Source organism: Apium graveolens, chromosome 4, assembly GCF_009905375.1.
Source record: "Apium graveolens cultivar Ventura chromosome 4, ASM990537v1, whole genome shotgun sequence".
In the NCBI taxonomy this organism is placed as follows: domain Eukaryota; kingdom Viridiplantae; phylum Streptophyta; class Magnoliopsida; order Apiales; family Apiaceae; genus Apium; species Apium graveolens.
The window spans coordinates 219,129,579-219,139,575 of record NC_133650.1 but is presented as its reverse complement, the minus strand read 5'-3'; the positions used below and the strand labels follow the sequence as shown (position 1 = coordinate 219,139,575).

Below are 9,997 nucleotides of genomic sequence, written 5' to 3'. Positions count from 1 at the left end.
TTCACTAGACTTGTAAATGAAATTGGTATGTTAAATTCTTCATCTTAAAGGTAAGAACTCAGCTAACGTGTTGCATCAGATTAATTCCTGATAAATCAAAATTAATTTGATTTAAATAGAAATTAACTAGAATATAATTTATAAATATTTCAGAATTCTTTTTATATTTATTTTTAAAATTAAAATTTAATTTGGAATTTTTCTAATTCTAAGAAAAGCTGTCTAAATGTTAATTCACATTTTCAATATGTGAAATTAATATACGACGGAGTTGATAAAGAATAAAAGTATGTAGAGAACTGAGTTCTCGATAAGTCTAAATGACTTCTTGACAAGTCATTTTTAGACTTCTCGAAAGAGTTCTCAATATGTCATTTTTATGACTTCTCGATAGACTTCTCGATAAGCCTCGTTATGAATTCTCGATAAGTATTGAATAGATCTCGATATACTTATCGATATGAAGTTCTCTACAAGTTTAAATTTTAGATTTCTCGATAACTCGGAAATGGAATAAATTAATTTCATAAATTATTTGAGTAAATTTTTTTTGATATAAAATTAATTCTAATTTTATGTTAATTTATTCAATATAAATTAGAATAATTCAGTCCAATAAGTACAAACTGGCTATTTATTCAATAATACAGGAACTGGTTGAGTTTACGGACTTCATAAACTACAGTAAGAAGATTGACATGGCCAGGTTGAACAAGAAGAACCTTATTAGAGAATGGTCCTTTATGTTTGACTCTATCATAAAGGCATTCACATGTAGAAAGACTGACTATGACAAATCTTCAGTATGGTGCAGAAGCCGGTGTATTCCATGGCCTACAACAGACATCTTAATGTTATAAGCTTGATCCTGGAAGAACCGAGCTCAGGGCTAACAATGCCTTTGGTAAGTAGAGGTAAAGAAATTTTCTTTCCTAGATTCATAATGTCCACTTTAAATCATAAAGTAGTTGACATTCACACGCTAGATGATATAGGTAGAAATCAAATAGGCATTTGTAAACATGTGTCCAAAGTTCTATTTGGTTCACTAATTACAAAGAATAAGATAAAGGTAACTTTAAATGTCATTGATTTCATGTTAGAGAAATATAGAACTTACCCTTACCTTAAGCCTGATATGAGATCAAGTACAATATCTAGTTCAGTTATGGACTCTGCACTTGTAGAAGAACCCAAACAGGATAGCACACAGGGGCCTTCCACGGATGAGACATTTTTTTCGAAACCATTAGATGTTAGGAAACTAACTTCTTCATCCTCTCAAAAGGATGGAGTTAGTAAAAAAAGAAAAAGCAAACACCTATAATAGTTACCGAGAGTGGTGAGGACCAAACACAAGCCGAGTCTCCCTTGGTTAAAAAGCCAAAAAAGCAAACGAGGGTTCAGTGGACCAATCAAATGACCATCTCTGCATCTTCTCAAAAATATGCAGTTGTAACTGAGGGAAAAAAACAGACTCTAGTGGCACCTTCTCAACAAGATGTCACTATTGAACCAAGCATTCTCCCCAATGCACCTTGTAAAGAGTCTGCATCCCCTTTTAAGCACTCTCAAGTCTCAAGAGGGTGAAAGAAGTCATATGGTTGGCACACACACTAAGAGCACATTAATTTAAACTCCCTCATCCATTCAAAGGGAGTTGCCAACATTCATGCCTGAGCTCACTCACCTCATTTCTAAAAAAATTCATCTTTTAATGAGGGGCGTGAATCTTCATCTCAAGTCTTGCCAAAATCATGTGGCACAGTTCAAGAAACTGTGCTCACCACTCAGGCACAAAATTCAGATGGTGAGAGGCTATATGTTGAGGTAGACCTTGATGACACCATCACAAATACAGGGATTTCATCAGTTTTTACTGAAGACCCTGAGCAAGTTCCAAATGAACTTTTATATACACAACAGTCTTCACAGACTAGAAGGTTTGAGGGTAGTACTATTGAGGGGGAGCTACTCAAATCCTCTCCAATTCAATTGAAGGTTTTTCATGCAGAAACAACTCCTCTCACAACCCTAGCTGAAATTGCTTTGTCAATTGAAGCTAAGAGTTCAATTTCCAATGATCCAGCTATTGGGGAGGCAAGTACACAATCACATTCAAGTGCCAGTCCCTTGCAAGAGGGACAAGGGTTTGAGGCCATGATACATGACGGTAACCTAGTCAAATCCCCTCCAATTAAAGTGAAGGTTCACTCTACTAGTGAACAACACACTGTTATAACTACAGTTCCCACTGTGAGTTCAAATGTGACACCTGTCACAGGTACAGTTTTAACCTCTCTTCCATCAACCTCAAACACTCCTAACCAACCATCAACCTCTTGTTAGGGTGAAAACACGTGCTAAAATTCACGCAAGTATACGTGTTCGTAAGTAGTATAAGATATAGATCAGATTCGTTCCCACAGAGACTGGTTTAGGTTAAGTTCAATTTATGCACATATGCAACAATGTATGGTAATCGCTCAATGTTAAGACAAATAACAAATTGGGTTTTGATTAAACTAAGAATTAAACTAACAATTATAACTAAGAGAACAAGAATGGTTGAATTAATATATATGACAAACATGGGATCCTAACTTCATTAAATACTTCATTCAATAGCCTTTTTGTTCTTAACCTTAGCATGTAATGGTGATGACACTAATCAGATAACACGAAACTAGTAAACGCCAACTTTCGTTGTACGAATACCCTACTATCAAGCATCCACAAAAGAGATAGAAGTTGAATAGACAGCAATTATGCTCAGTCCTTATATGTCTATAAAAATTGAAAACATAACGGTTTAACGTGCAAGTTATCTATCGTGATTACATAGGGCAAGTAAGATGGTTAAAATTACCTACGAATCATGCATAACAAATACATGAACCTATGCTAGCATGGCAAGTTCTAAATCTCTATATTCACTGTCGCTTCAATAAAAATTAACACGCTATCTTATATGTTAGCTACGCATATAAGACGAACACAACCAATACTAGGTTATCAATAAATCACCACACACCAAGATATTGAAACAAATTAACTATGGAAATCCATAAGTAAATCCGTTAGAACCCCATGATAATGATTAGTTCATAATCGAACTCATCATCACCATAGGTTCTAATGAAAGCATGATAATAAATAATATAAGAGTACTAGCGTTCAAAGACAAATCGAAAACAAGCATCCAAGTATCAACTATATTAAAGAATACAAAAGTCTTATTTTCTGTAGCCGTCTCGTGCTCTCTAGGTCCTCTTATTGCTCTCACAAGTCTCCTTGTTATTAAAAACGTCTTTTTATTAATATATAGGCTCCAAGATGACCAGGACTCTCAAAATCTTCAATTTCGACTAAAATCAGGATTCTGGGGCAGAAACCGGGCGCGGGAGCGCTGCTACAGGGCGCAGCTGCACTGGAATAGTGTTTTCAGCGGCGCGGGCGTGCTGGTTCTAGCGTGGCCGTGCTAACATTCTGGAAAAATTGTGACAATTCTTCTTTTGGCCGTATCTTGAGTTCTGCTCGTTAGAATTAGGCGATTCAACTACCCACGCGAAGCTAACGAGATTATCTATAACTTGAGAATGGCCTAGGCTTCCAACTCTGATCTCTTTTCAGCTATTTCTTTAAAAAGTTCTTTCTTCATTTAACTAGTGCCTGCAATGCAATAACGTAAAAACATATCAAAAATACCAACAACTTGAGTCCAAAACACCAACTTAAGTCTGTAATGAAGCGTTCCAAGTAGAATTAAAATCTACTTATCACACCCCCAAACTTGAATCGATGTTTGTCCTCAAGAATTAACAGACTAAAAACTACAAAACAAACCTAATGCATACATACAACTACGTGAATGCAACTAAATGATAATGCAAATGATCCCCTCAGAATAACCATAACCAAATGAATAAGCCAATGCATATAAGAATGCAATGACACCAAACAAAGGTCGAATAAATCTCACAAATCAACTCACAAACCAAAACGTGCGTGTGTGGATGCTTAACTGATATACTCTCGAAACTAGATCAATAACCATAACTTATCTATCATCGAAACAATCACCAGTTTATAACTAGAATAGACGTTAAACATATAATGACTCACAACACCATCTTTCTACTAGAGTTATACAAGGATTCATGCTATTATTGAACACATAACAAAGATGTTTATTTGACCGTGCAATGAATGAGGTCCCAAAAGACTTATGCAATAATACCCATGTAGCGAGCGTTAGGTTAGCGGATCCCAGACTATCAAAGCCTTAGGTCACTAGGCACAAAGTCCCCTAGAACTTAATAACTCGAGTATTAAAGAGCTCACTCTTGATCAATTATGTATAAACATATATTCTTTTATTTTTCTTTTCTTTCTTTTTTTTCTCTTTTTTTTCTTTTCTTTTTTTCAATAATTTCTGAATGAGTACGTTTCGCTCCATCTCATTCAACCCTAGACTGCTCATATAAATATGAGCCGGCTACTAGCCATTTGACGCCTAGCCTTACAACACTAGCAATGAAATCCAAAGTTTTCTCCAGTTTAAAATTTCAGTGTTCTTTTTGTCATTACGAAAAATACCAGAAATTTTAAATATAACCAAGTGATTAAATCTCAACAACAAACAAGTATGATCATGATCTAGATCAAAAGCAACCCTATAAGACTTTGTGAAAATATTTGTTTCTAGCATGTAAATCAATTCATTAGAACTTAAACATCCCTCTATTCGTCATCACCACACTCAAATCAACATCAACTTATCAAATAGCATAGTTCATCTTAAGGGATCATGCTAAATATGCATGCAAATGCAATTATATGAAATCATATAAAAAACAAACAAATATTTCCTATATGAACAATCATGCAACACTACGAATGAAATACAACTATATGCAACATGAATCTATATGAACTATATGGACACACACAAACTAATCCTTATATTATCACCCCCAAACTTAAAATTTTCAATGTCCTCATTGAAGGTAATAATAAGGATTTCAGGCATACCTAGTCGTCGGAAACATCACCCTCCTCAGGTAGAGGATCAGGTGGCCAATCAACCTCGACACCAGTGGCTCGGAAAATAGTGACCAAAGCCTATGTCAAATCTGCAGCAAAATGACGGTGAATATCGTGCATGGCCTCCACACGCCTAGTCACTCACCTGTATTGCTCATCACCAACACTAGTCCTATCAACTACCTGCTACACATGAGAAGAACCCTCTATAGGCATGGGAATATCCGTCCAGCCACTCTCTACATCATCAAAAATATATCCCAACCCCTTATCATGGGGTGCACCTAAGAATGAATAACTCAAGTGATCTGGTAGTCGGTTGAGCTCAAGTGTGGGAGCTTCTTCAATAGATGGTTCAAAACGCTCCTGAGAAATTTTCAGCTCTGCTAACCCAAGAGAATCAAATGGCATATCCAACTTCCTCTTCCACGGAGGTGCATTCAAAACCTGTATTTGCTCTGCTCCTTCTTCATCTTCAATAACTGATTCCCCTATTAAGGTTCTCTCTAAGGTATCTGACTTTGGCAATTACTCAGGCTCTGAATTCATGACAGAGTCGACCCACTCTACTTTAAAGCACTCATTTTTATATGTGGGTAACTTTATTGCCTTGAACACATTAAAAGTGACCTTTTGATCGTAAACCTTCATCGTAAGCTCTCCTTTTTGCACATCGATCATATTCGGTCAGTAGCTAAGAATGGTCTTCCCAAGATGATGGGCCTTTTCTTATCTTCCTCAAAGTCTAGAATTACAAAATTAGCAGGGAAAATGAGTTTATCCACCTTGACCAAAACATCCTCCACTATACCTCATGGATAAGTGATGGAACGATCAGCTAGTTGTAATGACATATATGTTGGTTTCGGATCAGGTATACCAAGCTTCTTGAAGATATACAAGGGCATCAAATTAATGCTAGCTCCCAAATCACATAAACACTTGTCGAACGACAAGTTTCCGATGGTGCAAGGAATAGTGAAACTTCTAGGATCTTTAAGCTTCAGAGGCAACTTATGTTGCAGCACAACACTGTATTCCTCTGTTAGAGCAACAGTGTCTAAGTCATCGAGCTTCACTTTCTGAGAGAGAATACCTTTCATAAACTTTGCATAGCTAGGCATCTGTTCAAGAGCTTCAGCGAAAGGTATGTTGATGTGAAGTTTCTTGAACACCTTCAAAAACTTAGCAAATTGCTTATGCAACTTCTGCTTCTGCAGCCTTTTAGGAAAAGAAGGTGGATAATAGACCTGTTCTCCCCTATATTACCCTCAGGAGGAGTGTGTTCCACAGTTTTCTTCCTTAATTCCACCTCGACATCCTTCTGCACCACTTTTTCAGCCACAACTGCATTTTCTGAAACTTTTGATTTTTCAGGCTCATCATCTTGCTGAATTTGGGGGCTTGCTACCTTTCCAGACCTCAAGGTGATGGCGTTCACTTGTTCTTCAACTTCCCTCTTGTCTGGATTGGCTTCTGTATCACTAGGAAGCGTTCCTGGTGGTCGATTCAATAAGGCATTAGCAATTTGCCCTATTTGGTTCTCTAAAGTCTTGAGAGAAATATCCTAGCTTTGGCATATAAGAGCCTGGTTTTTGCACATAAGCCGCAACTCCTCCAATTCAGATTTTTCATTCGAAGATAGACCTGCACCTCCATGAGTTTGATGTTGATGTTGGATTTGTTTTCTTGGTTCAAATTGTTGCTGAAAACCAGGAAGATCGAATTGCTCATTTCCAAACTGCTGGAATGGCTGTTGCATCGCATTCTGATTGTTGCTCCAACTGAAGTTAGGATGATTCCAATTGTCAAGATGATAAGTGTCTGGAACTGGTTGCTGCGATCTCTAAAAGTTTCTCATAAACTAAGTTGATTCACTAGATATAGCGCATTGCTATATCGCATGCGAACCTGCACACAGCTCACAAACTCTGGTTATCTGATTAACACCATAGTTAGCCAGAGAATCGATCTTCATAGACAACGCCTTTAATTGAGCAGTGATAGCCATAGCTATATCCACTTGAAGAAGTCCTTCTACCTTTCCCTCTGGCAATCTCTGAGTTGGATACTGATATTCATTAGCAGCCATCAGTTTAATTAGATCATAAGCTTCCTCATAGCTCTTAGCCCATAAGGCTCCACCTGATGCTGCATCGAGCATGGGTCTGGACCGTGCTCCCAAACCATTATAAAAACAATTGATGATCATCCAATCAGGCATTCCATGATGAGGACACTTTCTAAGCATCTCCTTATAGCACTCATAAGCTTCACACGGAGATTCTCCCGATTGCTGCGCAAATTGAGGAAGAGCGTTTCTGATGCGCCTTGATCTGAATAATGAAATTCTTTGTTGTTTTCGCCATAGGGAAGAATTTAGTAAGAAACTTATGAGCAAGATCCTCCCAAGTGGTGATAGAACCTGCTGGTAGAGAATGTAACCAACACTTAGCTTTATCCCTCGAATAGAATGGGAAAAGCCTCAGCTTTATAGCATCTTCAGAAACACCATTGAACCTGAAAGTGTCACAGATCTCTATAAAATTCTTAATGTGCGTATTGGGATCTTCCGTAGGAGCACCCCAAACTGAACTGAATTCGGTATCATCTGAATTATGACAGGCTTGATCTAAAAGATATTAGCTATGATAGATGTCCTGACAATGCTAGATTGAATGTCATTGATCTTCGATTGAGAAAAATCCATCAAGGCTTTCGTTCGTGTTGCTGGATCTCCCATTATAATGAGTACCTGAAACACAATAAGTAAACCGTGAAAGTAAAAAAGTCCGAGTCAGTGAACTTTAACGACCACTGATAACAAGCAAATAAACTAAAAATTAACACTGAGTCCCCGGCAGCGGTGCCAAAAACTTGTTAGGGCGAAAACATGCGCTAAAATTCATGCAAGTATACGTGTTCGCATGTAGTATAAGATATAGATCAGATTCGTTCCCACATAGACTGGTTTAGATTAAGTTCAATTTATGCACATATGCAACAATGTATGGTTATCGCTCAATACTAAGACAAATAACAAATTTGGTTTTGATTAAACTAAGAATTAAACTAACAATTATAACTAAGAGAATAAGAATGGTTGAATTAATATAAATGACAAACATGGGATCCTAACTTTATTAAATACTTCATTCAATAACCTTTTTATTCTTAACCTTAGCATGTAATGGTGATGACACTAATTAGATAACACGAAACTAGTAAACGCCAACTTTCGTTGTACAAATACCCTACTACCAAGCATCCACAAAAGAGATAGAAGTTGAATAGACACCAATTATGCTCAGTCATTATATGTCTATAAGAATTGAAAACATAACGGTTTAATGCGCAAGTTATCTATCGTGATTACATAGGGCAAGTAAGATGGTTAAAATTACCTACGAATCATGCATAACAAATACATGAACCTATGCTAGCATGGCAAGTTCTAAATCTCTATGTTCATTGTCGCTTCAATAGAGATTAACACGCTATCTTATATGTTAGCTACACACATAAGACGAATAAGCACAACCAATACTAGGTTATCAATCAATCACCACACATTATCAATCAATCACCACACACCAAGATATTGAAATAAATTAACTATAAAAATCCATAAGTAAATCCTTTAGAACCCCATGGTAACGATTAGTTCATAATCGAACTCATCATCACCATGTGTTCCAATGAAAGCATGATAATAAACAATATAAGAGTACTAGGGTTCAAAGACAAATCGAAAACAAGCATCCAAGTATCAACTATATTAAAGAATACAAAAGTCTTCTTCTCCGTAGCCTTCTCGTGCTCTCTAGGTCCTCTTATTGCTCTCCCAGGTCTCCTTGTTATTAAAAACGTCTTTTATTGATATATATAGGCTCCAGGATGACCAGGACTCTCAAAATCTTCAATTTCGACTAAAATTAGGATTCTGGGGTAGACACCGGGCGCGGGCGCGCTGCTACAGGGCGTGGCCGCGCTGGAATAGTATTTTCAGCGGCGCGGGCGCGCTGATTCCGGCGCGGCCGTGCTGAAATTCTGGAAAAATTCTGACAATTCTTCTTTTGGCTGTATCTAGAGTTCTGCTCGTCAGAATTAGGCGATTCAACTGCCCACGCGAAGCTAACGAGATTATATACAACTTGAGAGTGGCCTAGGTTTCCAACTCTAATCTTTTTTCAGCATATTTCTTTGAAAAACCTTTTTCTTTATTTAACTAGTGCCTGCAATGCAATAACGCAAAAACACATCAAAAATACCAACAACTTGAGTCAAAACACCAACTTAAGCCTGTAATGAAGCGTTCCAAGTAGATTAAAAATCTACTTATCACCTCTACCCAATCACCACACATTTTATCTCAATGGCTACAAGATACTCAAACACCAGCCCAAAAAGTAGATGAGATGTTGGTAGATCAGATTCAAGGTTTTACAAATATTGTTATGCTCGCCTCTAATATGTCCAATCAAGATTACCAGGCAATCTTTCTCACTTATAGGGAAGAAGTGAAAAACCAGCAAGAGAAGATTGTGGTTGAGGCTGAGAGAGAAGGAAATATGGACTCCTGGCTATCAAAAAGCTTTTCTATAGACATGGAGGAAGCTCTCTTTAGGTTCAGGGAGGAGTACATTACAATACTTGGAAGCAATGCCAAGGTACTCACTCCACAGGAGGTGTATGATGCCATCACAGAGATCTACAACGCTCAACTCAAGGCTTTTAATTTTATTGGAAAGGATATTGAAAAGATTTTGGATGGACATCAAGGTCAAGTAAAAGAAATGTCAATACAAGGATTGATGAACTGATGCCAACTCTCAATGACATGAAGACTAAGTACATAAGGTTCTGAGACAAGCTCCATTCTTTCTCTCTTAAACCAGTTGAAGAAAACATCAAGAAACTTAGGGAATCATCTATAGCATTGCACGATATG

The 9,997-nt window shown here is 37.2% G+C and overlaps 1 non-coding gene across 1 annotated transcript; it reads left to right on the top strand.

Moving 5' to 3' along the window:
- The first annotated feature begins 7,268 nt into the window (after positions 1-7,268).
- On the top strand, positions 7,269-7,375 carry LOC141722139 (small nucleolar RNA R71). The gene has a single exon (XR_012575168.1). It is a non-coding gene; the product is annotated as a small nucleolar RNA R71 (small nucleolar RNA).
- The last annotated feature ends 2,622 nt before the right edge of the window (positions 7,376-9,997 follow it).